Source organism: Protopterus annectens, chromosome 3.part1 (genome assembly GCF_019279795.1).
Source record: "Protopterus annectens isolate FY-2018-M chromosome 3.part1, PAN1.0, whole genome shotgun sequence".
Lineage (NCBI taxonomy): Eukaryota > Metazoa > Chordata > Ceratodontiformes > Protopteridae > Protopterus > Protopterus annectens.
Window position 1 is genome coordinate 1,467,842,049 of NC_056732.1, and position 23,139 is coordinate 1,467,865,187.

The 23,139-nt window shown below is 38.3% G+C and overlaps 1 protein-coding gene across 1 annotated transcript in view; it reads right to left on the bottom strand.

Moving 5' to 3' along the window:
• LOC122797794 (cubilin-like) overlaps positions 1 to 23,139 on the bottom strand; it is a 2,156,354-nt gene that overhangs the window by 1,443,092 nt on the left and 690,123 nt on the right. The gene's annotated exons all lie outside the window — the stretch shown is intronic.

Genomic DNA, 23,139 nt, shown 5'->3' on the forward strand with positions numbered 1-23,139 from the left:
TTCTTAACTCAAAAGCAAGTCTGTCTTTAGTACTGCCAAAGGTGTAAGAAAAAGAAAGGGGAAGATAAATCCACAGTCCAACATATCTGAATAGAGGCACTCTTGAAGTGACTATCACAGAACACGGTCTCTCTCTCTCTCTCTCTCTCTGCAGTTTCTTATTTCTAGGTTCTTTTCCCTCTGCTTGCCAACCATCAAACTTCTCCTGATCAAACTTGAGGGCATTCATTCATCCATGCAGGGTATCCCCAGCAGAGAAGTAAAAGCCACCTGGAGAGCATCATTCAGGTACCGAGAGAGTGGTTTGCATCCTTGCAAGCATCCCAACAATAAGGACTCTGAGGTGCTGTGCCACAGTCCCTTCCCTGAAGGACAATGGCACTGGATGGTGCAGATCCACCTCCACCTCCCATCATGGGCACATGCAACTCTTCATGCCACTTCCAGCAGATGCCTGAACTGCTTATCAAACCCAGGTTACCTGAGCACTTACATCAGTGGAGATGGCTTTTCTCTGTAGTATGATCATGTGTTTCACCTGAGAGAACTAGTGTTAAATTTTACTATTTTCTTATGTTGGTACATCAGACATGAGACAGCCTTCATAATTTGTGTAAAACAATATGTATATTTCTAAGTAGTGCAAGATGAATTAGTTTATGTAAATAATCAAATAAAAGTCCAAGTGCTGAGGCTTGATAAACACTTGCAATAAGTGGAGTGGACTGGAAAAGGTCAGGTCAGCTAGGAGACAGACAGTTTGCCTCTAAAACTATTAGTCTATAGTGAAGATTAGGACTGGCAAAGGCCATAGATGAAAAACTCAAAAAAAAAAAAAGTGAAATTTAAAGGTTAGATCAACAAAAAAAAAGGCCTTTATTAAACTTTACTGATAAACACACACACACACACACACACACACAAAATATATATATATATATATATATCTATATATATATATATATATATATATATATATATATATATATATATATATATATATATGTATATGGTTCCCCTTCACAAAGTCGAACGTTCAGAAACTCGAAATGCATATGGCCGAAGCCATATGCTTGAGTTTCTGAAACTCGACTTTGTGAAAGGAAGTTAAATAAAAAAATCACAAAACAAAGTGTTTCTGCAGGGGGGCAAGCCCCCCACACCCCCTGCTACTTATTTATTCCAACTCCGAGATCGCACTACAGTGCAGAAAGGGAAATCTCCCATTTTGCGCTGTATGCCATTCCCCATTCACAGAATCAAGCTTCCACAATTTCGAGCATATGGTCTCGACCATATGAATTTCGAGATTGTGGCCATTCGACTTTGTGAAGGGGAACCATATATGTGTGTATATATACATATATGGGTCTACTTCACAATATTGAATCCCTGTATCATCAATCCCATGTCATCAAGATGACAATATCAAAACCTCAGTTCAGCGAAAGCATAAACTTTCAAAAACTTTTCCTGGAAACTAACCACTTGTTCAGGACAACAAACACACCTCAAAGCGATTAAAGCCCACCAAAGTGGGGGACTTTGCTCCTCAACCCCCCCCCCCCCAATTATATATATCAACTTTGAGATTGCACTATAGTGGAAAAAAAGACAAATACCTCCATGGTAGGTAAGTGATTACTTTTCCGATGAATGTTTTCACTGGTTTAAGGTTTTGCTGAAGTGAGGTTTTCGATATTGTTGTCTTGATGAAATGGGATTCAGTGATATGGGGATCTGATATTCTTAGGCAGACCTATATATATATATATATATATATATATATATATATATATATATATATATAGATATATATATATACATACACACACACACACACACACACACACACACACACACACACAGACATGGAAACACTTCATTCATAATCTTGAAAATGTTTAACACTAGCCAAAGTAATTGATTGCTTCACACAATGGGGAATGGTGAATTTGCCCTTTCCCCATTGTATAGTGATCTTGTAGTTGGTATATATAATTAGCAAGGGGTGGGGGGGGGGTGCAGACCAACAGAAAGCATAAGTGTTTTGTTTTCTTAAGTGTTTTGGCTTTCAGTCTTTCAGGACTGATCTTTACCCACTCAAGATTCATGTACTTTGATGTTTAGAAGTACATCCATACACACACATATATAAATACTTATAAATATATACATATATAATATATACACACCCACCCACACAAATGCACACATGCACACACACAAATATATACACGCACAGACACACACACACACACACACACACACACACACACACATATATATATATATATATATATATATATATATATATATATATATATATATAGGGTCTAGGACTATTCACTGAAAGTCAAATGACTGTGCACAAATCACTGAAAGCACAATTCACTGAAAAGTCAGTTCACTGAAACACATTTCACTGAAAGTTATATATGGCCTTTTCCCCACTGTAGTGTGACCCTGGAGTTAGAATATATAGTAAGGGGGGTGTTGGATATATATTAAGTTTAGAAAAGAGTAATTTATTGAAATTGCAAGTATCCATGTGTATAGTTCAAAATATTTAAAATAAGTGGGGGGCTACACCCCCAGCACCCCCCAATGTGGGGGAGGTGCCCCCCCACACCCCTTACTATATATTCTAACTCCAGGGTCGGACATCCTATCAAAATCACAGATTGCTGACACCCAGGAGATCTATACCATTTGGTCGATGAAGACAGGTGGCTGACAGGTGTGGAAGATCAACAATCCATGGATAGGGGAATATTTTCTTTCCCTGGGGATTCTGCAATCTTGAATTAGCATATATAATTATCAGGTGGTGTGGGGGTGCAGCCCCCCCTACATGGAGGGTGCAGGGCAGCTTACTTCCCCTGCACAAACACGTTGTTGGTTTAGTCCACTCAGAGAGTAAGCTCCATTGCATGCACGCAATGTGTCGATATTTGTGACTTTGATGTTATGATGTCATTCTACTGGGTGTCAGCACCCTGTCCATTTGATCCACAACCCAACACCTATTTCTGTAAGTGTCATTTAGATGGTAGAATCATGTGATAATTGCACAGAAAAAAAGCTGGAACAACTGACTGAAAAACATCTGATTAGACAGTTGATAACTTTTTATACTTTGTAAGCTTATGAAAGGTGGGAATTGGGGAATTTGCCACTTTCTCAGTGTAGTTAGTATATATATAATTGTAGGGTATGGGGAATACAGTTCACCTATATGGGGGTGCAAGGAGTCTTGCTGTCTTACAAAAAATACAGTTTATGTTTTTTTATTTTATTATTATTATCTTAAGATTTAGCATTTTATTTTTTCTTAATCTTTTGACTTTCATATATATATATATATATATATATATATATATATATATATAAGTATACAATTAAGTATTATATACTTGTTTATATAGTATTACAAGTAAGAAGGCAGTGGTAATGCAGTGGCCAGGTCTAAAGTCGTACTGCTCATCACTGTCTAAGCTGCATCTAGCTATACATTCCTTTAATGGTAAAGGAAGACATAATCTTTTGTGTTGTTGTTTTCATCCAATAGATACCCCTGCTGTACTTAATTAAAGCAATGTGTTAGCTGTGGTGAGTGTGGCCTAGACAGTTATGACGTAACAGGAGAAATGGCACTTGAAGCAAGCTCTTCAAGAAACTATTTATACTTATAGGCAGAGGTGTAGCTATTAATGGGTAGCTGTCCCAGACACAAGGTGAGAGTTTTGGGGTCCTCAACCTAAAGATAATGGTGGCTCCAGATCAAGGCAGAGCACAGGGCACCAAAATAGCTACCTACACTTCTACTAACAGGAAAATAAAAATACAACCATGTAAAAATGAACTAAATAAGTATAGAGAGTAATAAAATATGTCCTGATCAAAGCAGTGTTGTTAGTGAAGAAAAATAAATTAAAAGAAGCGACATTCCTGTGTGCATTTATGAAAAAAAATGAGAAAACTGCCTGACAGAATGAAAAGGAGAATCAGTTTTAAAAAAAATATGTGAAACAATTGCATACATCAGTACAAGAACTAACAATAAAATTTGAATTATCAAAGAACAAAAGGGACAATTTACAGCAAAAATATATATAACAAAATGAACTATTAAGCACTATATCTCTGCATGATACACAGAGAAAAGAGTAAATGCATTAAATGAAATGGATAGAGGAAATAAGAAAGAAGAGCATCAAATGGAATTTCTTTTAAAACAAAATACATCTAATGGAGAAGATGAATAACTTAGGGGGGAAATATATATATATATATATATATATATATATATATATAGAGAGAGAGAGAGAGAGAGAGATAAAATAATGTCAGAATATTTGGTGTACCAGAGAATCTAGAAGGGAAATGATATGGTAAGCTTTCTTATGACATAGATTCCCATAAAACTAAAACTGACTGAAAAAAACACCAAGGACAGTATAAATTTTATTCAGAAACATTAACACACTTAAACACTCTCCAGCGCCTTGACCAAAAAGCCTTTCAAGAGTTAAAGAACAAATTCAGATCAAATAATTAAACACATGCAAACATTTCTTTTGGGAAAATTAATGGTATTGTCTATACCCCTAGGGGATTGCATAATTATGGTACAGAAGGTGTATTTTATGTTCTTAGATGCCCGTGTAATCTCTTTTATATAGGGGAAACAAAAAGAGCCTTTACAGTTAGGTTTTCAGAGCTTTTTGAGGGATATTAGGAGTAACAAAGTGGAAAGTTTGGTAGCCATGCATTTCTCTCTTTGTCATGGGGGATGAAAATTGTTTTCAAGGTACAATTTTAGATAAAGTTAAAGTTTTTATTGATATTGATTTAAAACAGAAGTTGCTTTTTAAAGATAGTTTATTTATTTTGAAATATGGGACACTGACACCTAGTGGTCTTAACTTACAATGCAATTGAAGAATAAGATAGGGGGTATTGGTGTATTTAAGTGAATTGCTTAATTTAATGAGAGTTTTGATTTGTTGTTTCTAATGTGAGCATGTATTTAATTATTTGATCTAAGTTTGTTCTTTGACTCTTGAAAGGCCTTTTAGCTGAGGTGCTGGAGAGTGTTTAAGTGTTTTAGTGTTTCTGAATAAAATTTGGGTCTCTTATACTGGCCTTGGTGTTTTTTTTTAGTTTACCAGTTTTTAGTTTCCTGTTGGTGGAGATATATAAAACTGATGGAAAGCCTCTCTTGTGTTGTCAAAATGGCTTATCAGGCTATAAGACCATCTATAAAAATGAAGGTAACAGAATACCAAGATCCATATTCCTAAATGCCCATCATATTTACTAATCTGTATGGAACAACACTACCTTAAAACTTGGTGCAAATACTATAACATTTCATAAATATTCAGTGAAAACAACAGAAAAAAGGAAAATTGTTTGGCCTTTGGTGAAACCTTTGAGAAAATAATGTAAAAACTCAACTCATTTTTCAGCAAAAGTAAAAATACAGTTGCCACTAGTACTAAACATTTAATATTTTTGGAAGAGATAACTAGTATTTTACAGCACCTTTAAGTGATAACAGAAAGTGAGTCAATGGAATCAACATTATTATTACTTGATAGAACATCTTGTAAGGAGAACTGGACTCTAAATGCATTAAAACAAACAAAAGTTGGGAGGGTGGCCTAATGGTTAAGGTGGTTGCCTTACAAACACAAGGTACAGGGTTTGAATCTCACAGGGAATAATTGGCTAGACTTAAAATGGCTCAGAATGGCAATTAGCCTAGTACTAATCTATGAACCAAAAAAGCAAACAATGGCATTCCAAGATGCAAAGAACATACATTGTTAGATTATAAGATAAATGAAAAAAAAAAACAACCAAAAATATCAAATGACTAGAAAGTCAGATATTTGTCTAAAATCTAGTGAATTAGTTGTTAAATGAGCTTTTTACATGACAGGTAAATGATAAGCCATTCTAATAAATTAACATGCTGTAAAATAATACATTGAAAAGGGTTTATAAGTTAATTAACAAGAGCCTAATAAAACCCGGGTTTTTGGGGACTTCTTTGAAGGAAAAAGGGGTCAACCAAGGCAATGGAAAAATTTTAAAAAAAAAGGGAAAAATTTTGGGAAGGGGGAAAAAAAAACCATTCCTACCCCCTGGGACCCTGGCCCCCTTAAAAAAGGGGAAAAAATTCCCCCCCCCCCAAAAAAAAAAAAAAAAGGTCCCAAATACCCGGGGGGGAAAAAAAAAAAGGGGAAAATAGTTTTTGGACAAACTCACTGAACTGAGTATAAACTTCTGAATAACTTGCTGCATTGCAAGCTGGTTCACAGACAGGATCCAGGAAGTCAGGATTGGTGATGCAACCTCTACTAAGATACAGGCCACCAGTGGGGTACCTTAGGGCTTCATGCTTGGACCACTTCTATCTGGCATCTACTTCTCAGAGGTAAAGGTTAATGTCAAAGCCCTTTTGCTGACCACGTTCACAGATGACTGTAAATTGGGGTGATCATAGATTAATCCCCATGATGCCAACATTTTACAAAGAGGTCTAACACAGACAAATGACTGCTGCCAAAGTCACAGATTAAAACGCAATGCCAAGAAATGCATTATAGTGCTTTTTGGGAAGACAGCTACCCAGGGTAATTACTCCACTGATAAGACACTCCTTAGAGTTGACCTGGTTGTCAGGGATCTGGGAACATATGTGAACAGTAATCTGGCATTTGACCAACGCTTGACAAAAGCAGTAAGAAAATCATTCTATGTCACCCAACTTATAAGTAAGGACATGGCCCTTTGGCCTGCACCTGATGAGACATATGCCACAGCTGGAATGCCCACAAATATTCCTTACAAGGAGAATCCAGGGTATAAACACATTGTCCTACATGGATTGAAAGCCATAGATCTATACTATATCTCCTACAGATTACTGAGAAGTGATCATACCTGTCAACCTCTTAGAGCAATAAATCTGGACAAAGCCATAACTTAAAGTGGGACAAATGCCCAAAAGTAGGAAAATTTTTTAAATATCACTTTTATGAACTTAGAAAGTTGATAGAGTAACAGGTTTTGCAACAGCATACATTTTCTGGGGGGTATGAAGTCTGAAACTCAAACGCCGGTCATTATTTTAACTTCAATTGCCACTAATTTGCCAGAAAATCACAATTCTATGGAAAATGGACCAGAAATATGAAGCAAAAATATGGCATTCTGAAAAAATCTGTACAGTTGAGAGATGTGGAGGTGATCTATGCCTGGCAAACAAGACATGCCCGGATGATGGACCTTTTACATATCTGTAAAAAAGGGGCAACAGAACCACTAGCTTAAAAGATTTAAATTTTGCTTGTTGCATAGTTATGACATGCTGGCAAGACAGATATGTGTCTCAGAGGATCCCCATGCTCTGGAATGGGCTCCCTATCCATGTGAAGCAAAGTCCATCTCTATCCCTATTTAAGTGCAACCTTAACCAATGGATGAGAAATCAGAAATTCCCCCCAGGCCTGGCCCCCTTTCACTGATAGACAAAGGCAGACATTATTACCCAAATGAACACCCCCACCCACATAACATCTATCAACTTCCTAACTAACATACTTTTTCCACATAAACACCCATGATACACAGGGACACAACTGGGTTGGATTGCACAGCTAGGTTTAGAAATGTGCTGGAGGTCGTTAGCCTAGCATATACCTATGAACTTATGATCCTAAGTGTAACCAGCAACACATCAGGAGTCATAATGCTACTATGAGAATATAAGGCTAGGCTTCTTAAGATCTTCACAGATTAATAGCTGGGAAGTACCTAGGAGCCTATGCCTTCCACTGCTCAAGTGCTACATGTTCCTCTGCACTTGCCCAATGAAGTTTCCCCCACAAGTATGGTACTCCACACCTTCCTTCAGGTCACGGTTCTGCCTTTTCCCCCAAAAGGGACTGCTACATCCCTTGAGTAGACTCCCCACCATACCCCAGGTTAGGACCAGCCATCCTCACAGCCAGTTCCATCAAGAGTATGAGCCACTAATTGCACTCAAGTCTGCAAGGCCATAGTCAGGGCTCTATCCCTCTATACCATCACAGAAGCCTAGCATTGCACATACTGGGTTTCATCAACTGAATAATGGAACATTAGGATTCCTGAGCTGCATCGAAGGATAAACAGGTACAGGGGGAAGTAACTGCTGTATAAAGGTCTTAATTATTAGCACCTCCCTCCTTCCTTGCAGTTTTACCATGCACATATCAAAGAAGTGCATTAACCTAGAAAATGACTGTTGATACAAAACAATATATTTAGACACACAATACTTAGTAAATAAAGTTTGACTGCCTGGCCATTTCAGACATAATACAAATTTAATACTCATTCCTTGCACAACGTAGACATGACCAAATCAGTGTGCCACACAAAAGGGTGCATTGCTTGTCCAATATGTTCACAGACACATTTGTAATCAGGCATTTAGTAGTGACCAAATGACTGAGAATTGGCCATGCTGAGGGAAGGTTAAATGGCCCATGACCAGCTCTTTTATTTCTATGATGGGAAAGAAACAGACTGAGATAATGTGTGCTATCTCTCTGGTACTGAGCAAGCATCTTGCCACTGATTGCCTTCTGAATGTGTGCACAGCAACACACAGTACAATAAGTGCATATGGGAGAACAAAGACTTAGCTAGGATGGAGTGAAGGGGTCGGATGTCCAGGGCACAAGGTGTTAGGGCACAAGACTGGTAGATATGGTATTAGTCGCAGTACCAGCATTCAGAAAGGAATGCTGATACTTTATTGGCAATTACTGCTGAAGCACTGAAGTGATTTGTCTGTTGTACTTTTGCTGTAGCAAGTCACTTGTCATATTTGTAGCAAGTGGTCTGCTACAGTTTCAGAGTAGAAGAGTTTTTTTCTCTCTTTTTTTTTTTTTTGGTCCTCAGTTAAGAGTTGGGAGGCAAACAGGGAACTGCATATTGTGCCAGATAGCCTAGCTACAGTTCTGTGGGAGAGTACATGTCCTAGTGCAATGCAATGTGTTGCTGCACTTATGTGATACCCCTCCCCCCATCTTGGCTATTCTTTACTGTAATATTAAACATGTTGTTGCACAGGGTATGGCAGGCCACCCCAATTCTGACTAGTCATTCTCACTCGTGATGAAATGAACAGGGTTTTCAAGCTGGCAGGGATTTTCAACTATGCCCCCAAAAATGCTAGAACTGCGGTAGTGTTTGGAATGCAAACCATAAGCAGTGCATTTAGAAGAAAAAAAATCACCAGAGTAATGTTCAATTTTCTGCAAGAAAAAGCCTTTTCGTGCAATTAGAAACATTTTGAGATCTATCTGTATTAAAGTGCCCTGTATTATGCACAATAAAATAACTAGGCATTAAAATAAGTGCCCACTAGAACCTTTCTCATTCTCATTTCTCCTTAAAAAACATGTGGCTTTCTGTTTGACATCCTTAATCACTTTATGACTAATAAGCTTCTTTTAAACATTAAATCACAATCTTCTACGTGTCTTAAAACTTGCATGCAATTATTTTTAGCTAAAATTTTGAAATACTTAAATTGTTTATTTTTTTCAGTAGCAATCTCTTATCTTAAATGATACATGCTTTTACTCAGAGACACATAGATGGGTTTTGTCAATAAACTACATTTCCCAAATAATGCCTAATTAAAAGACATTTCACTCAGTTTAGATCTTTAACAAAATCTTTTCAAATGACAAATTCATTCCTGTAAGGAAGAAGTACTGATTAAATGGGATTACAGGTAGTTGTTTTGATCTCTTGAGCTTCTATCACAATTACTTGAGAACTGACATGCACTTGTGATTGTTTTCAAGTTCCTCAGTTCACATGCTAGCAAAATCATAGGACTCATATATTACTGCTTCATGTGTGAGCTGATCTTGCAGCCTACTGTAGAAAGAGGGAGACAGGATTTACAGTGATCACTCCTTCTCCAAATTGCAACTACATTGGAGTGACAATAACATTATCAGTGTTTTACATTTGTTCATATTATTTTAATTTTGGTACATGCATTGCACGAATGTGTGTGCACCCCAATTTATAGTTTATATGCTGGTGTCGAAGAGCTAAAATGTGATGAACTAAAGTGTGTCAGATAGACACAGTGGCTCTGATTAGATGGGGTTATTCACTAAAATGTCATTAGACTGCCATTCTACCATCATTTTTAAGCACCCTACTGACCTTTAATGAATCGATATAAAACTAACAGTTTCTGAAATTACCATGGTCTGTTCACCTCTGACTAAACTTCGCTGAAGCTGGATAAGCAAGAATTGTGAGTAAACCCTGTAGAGATTTGTTAATCAAGCCACCAGTTGATTTCAGGCCAGTGATCCCATTATTGGCGCCCTCTTTCCTTCCATGACAAGCTTTTGCAAGGAATACTACTACTTTCGTTTTACTTGCCAGCTACTCTTCAAGGCCTTAGTCCTGAAAGTGTCAATCAGGAGCTGAAGATCTTCAGTAAAGAAATTTATTGTGCGACTTATTTGTTAAGTTTCTACCTCAGATCAACCAAACTTGATCTCTACTCTCTGTTTCCAGTGAAGTCTACATGTTACCACTGTGTTTTGTGATTTTTTTCCAGATACACTGGGTTTCCATCTTCTTCTAAAACATACTGATGATTACGCATTCTTAATTGTTGATATGTTTTGCATTTACCTTTCCTTTGTGGACTCATATATGGCTGGCTAGGCCTTAGAAAGACTATGTTAAGCTACTCCTTAAGAAATAAATCAGATTATAAACTTATATAAAACAAAAAGTAGAAAAATGCTTAACCATGTACCTTCACTGTGATTTTATCATAATAGCAGTTGCTGAGCTCTTCTTATATCCATCTCACGTGATCACAGCAATCTAACAATGTAGTCAGCACTCACTGTTATTGACCATAATGAATTGGCATTGTTTGATAGTTTTCTGGCCAGAGTGGAGAAGCTATCTTCCCAGAGGTTCCCAAAATTTCATTTCCATATACACTACAAAGTTACAAAACCAAGATTAGCATAATGTTCCCTACAGGCATCATTGTATAGGCTTCATATGAAGTATGCTGTTGATGTTTGTTTTGGTTGATTTGAAAGAGGCCACCCATATCATTACTGCATAGCTAGTAAATTATTTCTACTTGGTTAATGAGCAGACAGGCAAATGTAAAATGCAACAACCACAAGCTGGATAACAGAAATGTAAAATACAATGATAAAAATAAAACCAAGTCCATGTATTTACTTCAATATATTAAAATATCTGGACAGCATCAGTTAGCATTCAAAACCTTTTTACAGTGTTCAGGCAATTTTAGCTCAAAAAGCAAGTCTGGCTTTAATATCACAAAGGTGTAAGAAAAGAAAGGGGAAGATAAATCCACAGTCCAACATATCTGAATAGAGGCACTCTTGAAGTGACTATCACAGAACACGGCCCTCTCTCTCTCTCTCTCTCTCTCTTCTGCAGCTCTCTTTTTCTAGGCCTCTTTTTCCCTCTGCTTACAATCATCAAACTTCTCCCTGATCAAACTTGAGGTCATTCATTCATCCATGCAGGGGTATCCCCAGCAGAGAAGCGGGGCAAAAGCCACCCCGAGAGCATCATTCAGGTAATGAGAGTGGTTTGCATCCTTGCAAGCATCCCAACAAGGACTCTGAGGTGCTGTGCCACAGTCCCTTCCCTGAAGGACAATGGCACTGATGGTATAGATCCACCTCCACCTCCCATCATCATAGCACATGCAACTCTTTCATGCCACTTCCAGCAGATGCCTGAACTGCTTATCAAACCCAGGTTACCTGGAGTACCCTACACTCAGTGGAGATGGCTTTTCCGTAGTATGATCATGTGTCACCTGGAGAGAACTAGTGTTAAATTTTACTATTTTCTTATGTTGGTACATCAGACATGAGACAGCCTTCATAATTTGTGTGTAAAACAATATGTATATTTCTAAGTAGTGCAAGATGAATTAGTTTATGTAAATAATCAAATAAAAGTCCAAGTGCTGAGGCTTGATAAACACTTGTACAAGTGGAGTGGACTGGAAAAGGTCAGGGTCAGCTAGAGACAGACAGTTTGCCTCTAAAACTATTAGTCTATAGTGAAGATTAGACTGGCAAAGGCTATGATGAAAACTCAAAAAAAAAAAAAAAAAGTGAAATTTAAAGGTTAGATCAACAAAAAAGGCCTTTATTAGATTTACTGATAAACACAAACACACACACACACATATATATATATATATGGTGTTCTCTTCTTCACAGTTTCAAATGCTCAGAGTTCCTAAACAAGGTATCGGCTATGCTTGAGTTTCTGAAACTGACTTTGTGAAAGGAAGTTGGGGCCAAAAAAATCACAAAACAAAGTGTCAGCAGGGGCAACACACCCCCAAGTACTTAATATTTATTCCAACTGAGATTGTACTACAGTGTAGAAAGGGAAACCTCATTTTATGTATGCCATTCCCCATTCACACAGAACAAGCTTCCATTACTGGCATGTCTCACTATAAGGAATTTCGTAGATTGTGGCCATTCACTTGTGAAGGGAACTATATGTGCATATATAATATATATATATATATATATATATATATATATATATATATATTTTTACATTAAGAAGGTTCGTGGTCTGCACTCTGTGGAGAAGAGGCTGACTCTGCCCTTCTGAGCTGGGAATTTCTGGTTAAAGGTTTATAGTGCCTAACATTTGAACTGTATCTTACTGAAATTGGTACACCTTTGTTTGCTGTACATAGACTAGATCCACAGGCCTGAATCTAGCTTCTTTGTTTATAGCGTTGTGGTTTTGCCGTTGTTACTCTTGAATGCTAATTCCACCTAATACGCTTCTCAGCGCTTCTGTGGATCACTTCAGTGATATCTGCATTGCTTACTGTACTTATTTCCTTGTTTCACTTGAAAGAAAACCTGTTTGCTATTTTGCATTTGCTACCTGTACATTGCACTTAAGTTACCTGGCACTTGGCGCAAGCAGCCAAATTATATAAGTCAGCACTAAAAATTAAAAGCACTACACCCTCTACTCCCCACTGGCCCTGTTTTCAATTATTAAGGAATTTGGCCATTATTCTAGCATGTCCAGCTGTCAGTTTGTCAATCTCTCTCCGCTCCAGCTGTGAATCTGGGAATCTTGAGGCAATGTTACAACTGGCCTCATGTACACAGATAACCCCTCTCCTCCCTCCCAACAGCCCCAACACATGTGGGAGAGATGCAACCGGCAGTGGCCAAATCTGGAGTGCTAAGATCTCAACTCAGTACTACGCATAATCCAGTCAGGGAGGAGAGAAGGAAACCACACTCTCACTACAATTCCAGTCTCCAAATAGACCTTACCACGACAGCAAACCAAACACACACCTGTCAAAACATACCTCGGAGGCTTCTAGAATCAAAGATCTGCTCTCCAAGCAGCAGAGGTACCTCCAAAGCAGACACCCAAGCAAATCGCTACTCCCAAAACAAAACATCGCAAGTAAACACATATATCTCACAAAGCCAGTGTAGCCGCACAGTCAGCTGGCCCTTAAGACTAAAACAACACACCTGGATACACTTGTAATAGAGTGACTCATCGTTTAGGCACACTGACGCCCCAGCCACCTCGGGCTGAACAAGGAGGGTCACGGGTGAGCAGCCTGTCGGGCGCTAGGATCCGCTACACATAACACACAAGCACTCAGTGTCACCGGTAAGGCAAGTACAGTCAATATGACTCCAATCATTGTCCATGCTGGTGTGGAATGACCTGAGATGTACCTCTCCCTGGGACCTTTGATGAAAAGAGACATAAAGGAGTTTCCTGAGCATGTAGCCCAGGGTCAGGCGACTATAACCCTTTGACTCCAGCATCTTACCCTCACCAAGAATGATGCCACAATATGAAGACACAGATGATCAATTTCAACACCATTGGCTTGCTAGTACTGGTGTCATCTCTTTCAAAGGGGATCCAATGCCCGCCTGCTGGGGATGATACAGCTGGATTAAGCTAACGATGCTTCTCAGCTTAGGGACGGCTTTGTAACCTGTCACCTCTAGGGCTTTCTCGGATATTGGCAAAGGCTCTTGCTACCCCCATAGTGCCTTTTAGGCAAGGCTCCAAAGACAAACCCACCTCCATAGTAAGGTCACAAGCGATAAGAAACTAAGAGTAATGCTACTCAACGCCAGACGCCTAAAACCCTCAAGATGCACGACTCAAAACTCTCCTGAGCATGGAGAGAATTGATCGACATTCAGGCAGAGTAACAGAAACTCGGGTCTCAAGGCCCCAGAGCACCCCAGCACTACCAGGTTACATCACCTCATACCATTATGCTTTTCAAGCCCCAAAACTCTTGACCCAACCACAAAAGGAGGGGGAGTATCGATATTCATCAAAGATACCCACACCTCCAGGTTGGTGGCAGCTAATCTAAGCATCAGAGACTATCCATGTGCAACTAACAGTGGGTAAACTGCCTTCCAGTTTATAGCCTGCTACAGACCACCCTCCCAAAACCCAGGAACCCCACTCGCCTTCTGAGAATTCAATGGAAAATAAGGAAGGTCTCTCCAAACACCAGCTATATTGGGCTTACTCAACTACCCAAACATAGACTGGGAGCATTACTCTAGCTCCAAATACCCTAGCCCAAAGGTTCCTAGAATTTATAAACTCAAATGCTATGGAACAACTTGTTACCACTCCCACAAGAGGGAAAAACATTCTGACCTGATCATCAAATTTCAACATGGGGACCCCTAAAGCCTCCAGAAAACCCCCGCACATGAAAAACTTTTAAAGGTATCAAAAGCCTGGTGAAACTTTTGCAGCATACATAACTGACTTGAGAAACAGAGCTAAAACGTGCAGATTTGGTGATTTAAGGGATACGTTGATAAAAAATGAAACTCCAACCACACACAAAACAAAGTAAACAGACAAATGACTAGTAAGGCCACCAAGGAAAACAACCAGACTACAACTTTAACACTTTCATTCTTTTTAATAATAGTCTTAGAACTTCTTCTAAGAAGTCTATTTAATGAGTTGATAAAAGACAGACTGATGTGTGGTATTAAAGATGATGCTGTGAGAAAGATTTTATTTTGTGACAGTAATTTAACTTTGAATAAGGCCATTAAGATTTGTCAGATATATGATCTCACAGAAAAGCACACAAATATAGTTACAAATGAGAAACGCATGCTTCCAGTAACTTCTCGAGCCCATGCTGATAGCATGCAGCACATGGTTAAAAGAAACAGGCCCAAGCGCATGGCAGGAACTGTAACCCCTGGAATATGAGGGATGGATCTATAATTATTAATGGAATCTAAAATTACGTTTTAATATAAATAAGAATTGTTTATTATAAGAGTGCATTGTCATGTACCCTTAATATTCTTTACTGGTGAGATTTACTTCTGACTAGCCATATTTGGTCTTGTGGGCTTTCAAACGCTTAGACTAGGAGAAAATAAATCTAAGTCATAATTCCCACCCTTGCAAAGAATTATTTCTATTACACAGTTAAAGCAAGTTTGCAGTTTAATTTTGTCAGACTGTGTGTGTGTGTGTGTGTGTGTGTGTGTGTGTGTGTGTGTGTGTGTGTGTGTGTGTGTGTGTGTTTGTGTGTGTGTGTGTATGTGTGCGCAAATGCACAGGACTTGTATATGAATAATTGCATGCTGCCTAGTGATCCCACAAATGGGACAGAAATAACATAGATTTTTAAAGTGCATACATTCACCAGTGAGAAGGTATGCACAGTAGTTTAAGGGAATGCTTTAGTAATAGGATTATTTTTTTTACAATGTAGTGGAAAAAAAGCCTTGGGTGGCCGTGGAGGTGCAGCGGTTAGCTTTGCCCCCTCACAGCAAGAGGTTCTCCGGTTCAATCCTCAGCTGGGGTGCCCTCTCTGCGGAGTCTGCATGTCCTTCCTGTGGTCGCATGGGTTTCCTTCAAGTGCTCCGGTTTCTTCCCACATCCCAAAGACATGCAGTAGGTGGATTGGACACTCTAAATTGGCCTTTGGTATGAGTGTGTGTGTGTGTGTGTGTGTGTGTGTGTGTGTGTGTGTGTGTGTGTGTGTGTGTGTGTGTGTGTGTGTGTGCCTTCTATAGAAGGTTGGGCGCCAGGCTGGCAACCCGACATCATAAAACTACACTGCCAGTCATGAGCAGACAGATGATCCACTGTGGCAACCCCTAACTGGGAAAAGCTGAAAGAAGAATAAGTGGAAAAAAAGCTTTCATTTTAAGTTTGCCTCTTACTGTAGGACTGAACATTATAGTTAGAGTTATAGGGAAGTAGCATCCATACTTGAATGTTTAGTTTGGCCTTCTAACTGGCCTCTTCTTTTAATTTATATCTCTGCATTGCACACTCTACATTAAATCATGAAGAAAAATAAAGTTTGTATGATTTTTGCACCAGTTTTAAAGTGTGGAGAAAATGGTTCTAAGTTACCATGCTTATCAGCAGTGGTAGGAGAGATGGTACCATCCTCATTTATAGAGCCAGTTAGTAAAAACTATAAGAAAAACCTAGTCAAGTAAGAGTTTTCACTGTGTGATACCCTAAACCTTCTTTAATACAAGCCCATGGGAAGTATGCAAATGACCCCTTAAGGACATTAAATGTTTTGGCTATATGGGTTCTGAATGTCCATGACTTTTTACTTTTTCTTCTTAAGTCTTTATGGACAGATTTAGGCCAACAAAGCCAAACACCACTAGCTGTGGACTTGCATGTTTCAGCTTTTCAGGATTGTTGGCTGTTGATGAAGCACCCACCAAGAGGAGAAAACGCTGAGAGAAGAAAGGAGCCACTTTTGAGATTTTAAATATTTTTCCTCTGTTTATTTGCTAAGTTTTTCTGCATAGCCGCCTATTTTGAGCATTTTCTGGCTTGTTAAACTTGATTTCTGCATTAGTAACTGTATTTAGAGCACAACCTAGAGCTGTTTACTGAATTTCCTGTTTGCACTTATTTTTAAAATCATTTTTTTCTCAAAACTTGCATTTTATCTGTCTTTGGCCTAGCACTCTTGTGTGGGGTCATTTACTGCACTGTTATAACTTGTTGATACTTGTGAACCTCTGCTATCTCTGAAAAAACAAAAAAACAAAAAAAATCTTGCTTTTTTCCCACTTTTCTGTAAACCCCAGAGCTTTCTAGCAAGTTCCAGAGTTTGCACAGTCTCAATTATACACCAAAGTGAGTCAGCAAGCAAGCATAAGGGTGGGGCTGGACAGGTGTCACCCAGTGTCATTGTCAGTTGTCATAATTGTGGTGGAAATCATGAATCTAAAAGGGAAAAGTGCTTAGCTTTTGGCCAACAATGCCACAAATGTAATGAGTGGAATCATTTCAAAAGGTTTTGTATATCAAAAAGCACCCATTCTTTTATCAAAAGAGAACATTCCAAGAAACAAACTGATCAATTAGAAAGCTGTGACCCTACTTTTCATGTTGATAGTCTATCAGTGCAGTAGAATTATGGGCAAAGAATGAAGTATTTTGTACTGTTTGGATAAATAGAAGACCTATAGAGCTCAAATTTGGCACTGGTTCAAAGTGCAATGTTATGTCAGCAGAAACATTTGCTAGAGTATGTGCTAGTGAGAAGCTTGATTTGGCAAAGCTTGTTGCTTATGATGGTGAAGAAATTCAAATGGAACGTTCAGTAGTGCTTTCATGTTATTCTGCTGGGAGAAGCTACAACTTGTTATTTTATGTGGTCAAGAGGCACATACAGTGATTATTAGGGCTCAGAGATGAGACAGTTTGAAAATGGGACTGCTTATATTTAACAAGAAAGTCCACCATGTTAGCTTTCAGATGTATACTCCATGAAGTTAGACTCAGATGTCAGCCCAGCTGTCAGACCAGCCCAGAAGATTCCAGTAGCCATGCAGAACAGAGTCACAGCTGAGCCAGATAAAATGGTGTTACAAGGTGTGATTTCTCCAGTATATGAACCAACTGAATGGGTATCCTCCACGGTGGCAGCTCATAAGAAAAGCTCAGATGACATCAGAATATATATTGATCGATGGGATTTAAACAAGGCACTGATAAGACCTCATCATCCAATGTGTATAGTCAAAGATGTCGCTGCTCTTCTGCCAAATGCCACTGTTTTTTTCTGTTCTAGATGCAAAGAGTTTGTTTTGGCAAATTTTGCTCGACATGAAATCCTCATTGCTAACCACTTTCAGTACTCCGTTTGGAAGGTACAGATTTTTGAGAATGCCATTTGGGTTAAATTCTGCAAGTGAAGTCTTTCAGCGTGCAATGGAGCAAATTTTTTCTGGGTATCCCTGTGCTATTATAGTTGATGATATATTAGTAGGAGGTAATGGTAAGCTGAGCATGACGGAAAGTTCTGGAAAGAGCATGTCAAGTGAATCTTAAGCTGAATCCACAGAAATGGAAATTCCGGCTCTGAGAAGTCACTTATGTTGGCCATTTATTTACCAGTTCAGGCTTACGACCAAACCCTTCTAAACAAATAGCCATTCTCAAGATGCCAGCTCTAGACAATGTTCAGGCCCTGCAATGTTTTCTTGGTATGGTTACTAGAGAGCTAACGTGTAAAGATGTATCCTGGTCATGGTTAGAACAACATCAGAGAGTATTTGATGTCCTGAAACAGAGAATTGCCAGTCTACTAACTCTCAGATACTATGATGTCCACAAGCCAGTTATTCTTTCCTGAATCTTTTAAATTTCAGAAATATTCCTTGTGATGCTTTGAATATTCCTTGTGATGCTTCGAAATTGGATCTAGGTGCAGTCATTTTACAAGAGGGTCAACCCGTCGTCTATGCATCCAGAACTCTAACCCAAACTGAAATGCAGTATGCTCAGATAGAGAAGAAACTTCTGGCAATTGTATTTGCATGTTCAAAGTTCCATGATTATGTTTATGGTAGACCTATCCAGATTGAAACAGACCACCAACCTCTAGTCACTATTTTGAGAAAGCCTATGCATACAGCTCCATCCAGACTGCAATGCATGATGTTGAAATTGGATAAGTATCATTTCAGTCTTTCCTACAAGAAAGGCAAACTTCTTTACCTTGCTGATACATTATCCAGATCACCCATATCAACCACTGAACAGCATGAGAATGAGCAACTTGATTTTGAAGTCATGGAAGTGAGTAATTTTTCTTCCACTCATCTTGAAGAAATCAGACAACCACAGATTCAGTTTTACAGAAGCTCAACCACTTTAGCAAACAAGGATGGCCATCAAAACAATCTAGCTTACCTCCAGAAGTGCAAACTTATTTTCCATACAGAGATGCAATTTTGACTGACAATGGTATTATCCTGAAAGGTCCTAAATGTATTGTTCCAAAGTCTTTGCAACAAGAGTACATTCCTATCTTATATCGTGGCCAACCAGGAGCAGACTCTACTAAAAGAAGGGTGAGAGGACTAGTATTTTGGCCTTCTATGTCACAGGATATTGAGAGAGAGTGCTATCATCTTCTTCAGTATGTAATAGCACTAAGTCACATCAACAGAAAGAACCACTTCAACTAAACCAGATTCCTGAACTACCCTGGTCGATAGTAGCCACCAACATTTTCGAATGGAATGATCAACATTACTTGGTGTTAGTAGACTCTTATTCTAATTGGCTCAAGATTGACCACTTCCTAATCTAGTTTCCAATACTGTCATTAGATGAAGCATCATTTTGCAGTCCATGGTAGTCTGCACAAAGTTATTTCTGACAGTGACACACAGTTTACAAGCCAACAGTTCAAAGGATTTGCCAAAGAGTGGGACTTTACTCATGTCACCAGTAGCCCAGAGTATCCACAGTCAAATGATTTGGCAGAACATGCAGTTCAAAGTGCAAAACAATTACTAGAGAAGTCGAAATGAGACAATAATGATGTTTTCCTGAATCTTTTAAATTTCAAAAATATTCCTTGTGATAAACATCTTGGTTCACCTACTTAGAGACTTCTGTTGAGACAATCCAGAACCATGTTACCAGGTTGTAGTCAATTGTTGGTTCCATGTGTCAGGAACAACATGTCAGTGAAAAATAATCTGTTGAAGAAGCATTTAGCCCAGAAGTCTTATTATGATAAGAGCAGCAAACCACTTGCACTAGTACGAGGGGGAGAGGTGGTAAGGATGCAAACGTCCAAAGGTTATGATTGGATTGGAGTAGGAACAATATTTGCTCAGCATCAAGACTGTACATTGTGGAATCACAAGGAATAGAATTTCGGCAGAATTGGAAACATTTGATGCCAGTGTCCAAGCCCATAGGTGCCAGAAGCTGTTGAAGTCTGGGGGGTAGGAGGATGAGAGGAGAACTTAGTGATCTAAAAATGGCAATTTTTTATAACTATTTAGTACCACAACATAGGTTCACATGGAGGACATTTTAAGCTTAGCCAATTCACTTTTGGTGCTTGAATTAACATTTTCTGATTGGGCTTACCTATCCCATGGCTGATAATTGTATATTAGCCCTAGTGAGAACAACTGTGATCATACCATAGATAATTTGAGGAGATCCATGTAAGGGATGCAGCATTTAGGAACTGCCTCTATCCATTAGTGCCGTGACAGTCTTTTCTAATATTTTGCCATCTTGCTTCTGTTATTGCACATCTCTTTATTTAATGAGTCAGTACTTTTTAGGCCTTCTTCTATATTTCTATATTCTGTGACTTTTCTTTACTACAACTCTTTGCTATGGGTCAGCTAAATACTCCTCTTGGAGTATTATCATACACAGGATTATACAAGATGTCTGGGCTCTGCCACTTTTTTCTTTTTTTCATTTTCTAATGCTGTATTACATCATGCTGAGATGTGTTATCTTACATGCTAATGCTGTATTACATCATGCTGAGATGCGTTATCTTACATGCTAATGCTGTATTACATCATGCTGAGATGCATTATCTTACATGCTAATGCTGTATTACATCATGCTGAGATGCATTATCTCACATGCTAATGCTGTATTACATCATGCTGAGATGCGTTATCTTACATGCTAATGCTGTATTACATCATGCTGAGATGTGTTATCTTACATGCTAATGCTGTATTACATCATGCTGAGATGCGTTATCTTACATGCTAATGCTGTATTACATCATGCTGAGATGAATTATCTTACATGCTAATGCTGTATTACATCATGCTGAGATGCATTATCTTACATGCTAATGCTGTATTACATCATGCTGAGATGCATTATCTTACATGCTAATGCTGTATTACATCATGCTGAGATGCATTATCTTACATGCTAATGCTGTATTACATCATGCTGAGATGCGTTATCTCACATGCTGATGCTGTATTACATCATGCTGAGATGCGTTATCTCACATGCTAATGCTGTATTACATCATGCTGAGATGCTTTATCTTACATGCTAATGCTGTATTACATCATGCTGAGATGCGATATCTTACATACGAATGCTGTATTACATCATGCTGAGATGCGTTATCTCACATGCTAATAATTACATCATGCTGAGATGCGTTATCTTACATGCTAATGCTGTATTACATCATGCTGAGATGCGTTATCTTACATGCTAATGCTGTATTACATCATGCTGAGATGCGTTATCTTACATGCTAATGCTGTATTACATCATGCTGAGATGCATTATCTTACATGCTAATGCTGTATTACATCATGCTGAGATGCATTATCTTACATGTTCTTCCCATGATTTTCTTTCTTTGAAAGTTGTTTTTAAGACTTTCTATTTGTTCCCTGTTTCCAAACAACTGCACCTGTATCAAAATTCTTGCAGTTACTAAACAGATCCTTGTTATATTCTTGACTTTCTGTGTTCTTTCTTTAATATATTACTTCTTACATCTTTCTTTGTTCACTAATAGTTGTTGCCACATGTTGTGCAGTGGAAATGGCCTTTATAGAAATTGATGGATTGTGAAATACAAAACGTATGCTGTTATTGCCTGAGGCATTTATTGGGTAGAGTGGCTATTGACTCCATCCAGTAAATTTTGCTTTTTTCTATTTTGGGAACTATCCACTATATCTTCCTTTATTCTATGTAACCTTATCCCAAACTCAAGAGCATTTATCCATTCAACCATGAAGATACCACTGTCTTCCAAGCAATTGTTACAGCACACTACAATTAATTATTTTCTTCTATATTTTGAATTACAGCAACTTGGATTTTGAAATGTTGACATTGTAAGCAAATCCTGCAATTTACTACTTACTCCCAATTTTTATAAAAGTTACTGCAACTGTTACAAATAGTATATATATATATATATATATATATATATATATATATATGTATGTGTGTGTGTGTGTGTGTGTAATTATAAAAACAAATAGGTGCCCAGTAATAACCAGTAACAATACAACCCTTTCTTTATTGCACTTGAGAACTATCTAACACACCAATGCATGTGGCCTCCTTGGCTACAGAAAGTACATCATCATGGAACATTCTAATAATGAGTAGATGTCCATGTACTTCTCTAATGACAGCTTAATCCACAATTGCAAAGTCTGTCTTGATAGTTATGTTCAGGTTTCAGAGTAATTCATTTTTCAAACACTTAAAAGTACAACCCCAAGTGTGGAATATCCTAGCCAGCTTATAAGCTATTTTAGATCTGAAGGATAGAAAAAAATATATAACTTAAAATAAAGCAAACTGATGCCCTGTTACTTCATGGCTGTTTTGGAACAAATAGCCTCAACTACCTTGAGAAATTATTAGAAAACTATCACACACACACACACACACACACACACACACACACACACACACACACACACACACACACACAGCATCTTACACATAACAGAGCCCAGCAGTTTACACATAACGGAGCTCAGCAGCAGCAGCTTGCACATAACGGAGCCCAACAGCTTACATATAATAGAGCCCAGCAGCAGCTTACACATAATGGAGCCCAGCAGCTTACACATAATGGTGCCCAGCAGCTTACACATAATGGAGCCCAGCAGCTTACACATAATGGTGCTCAGCAGCTTA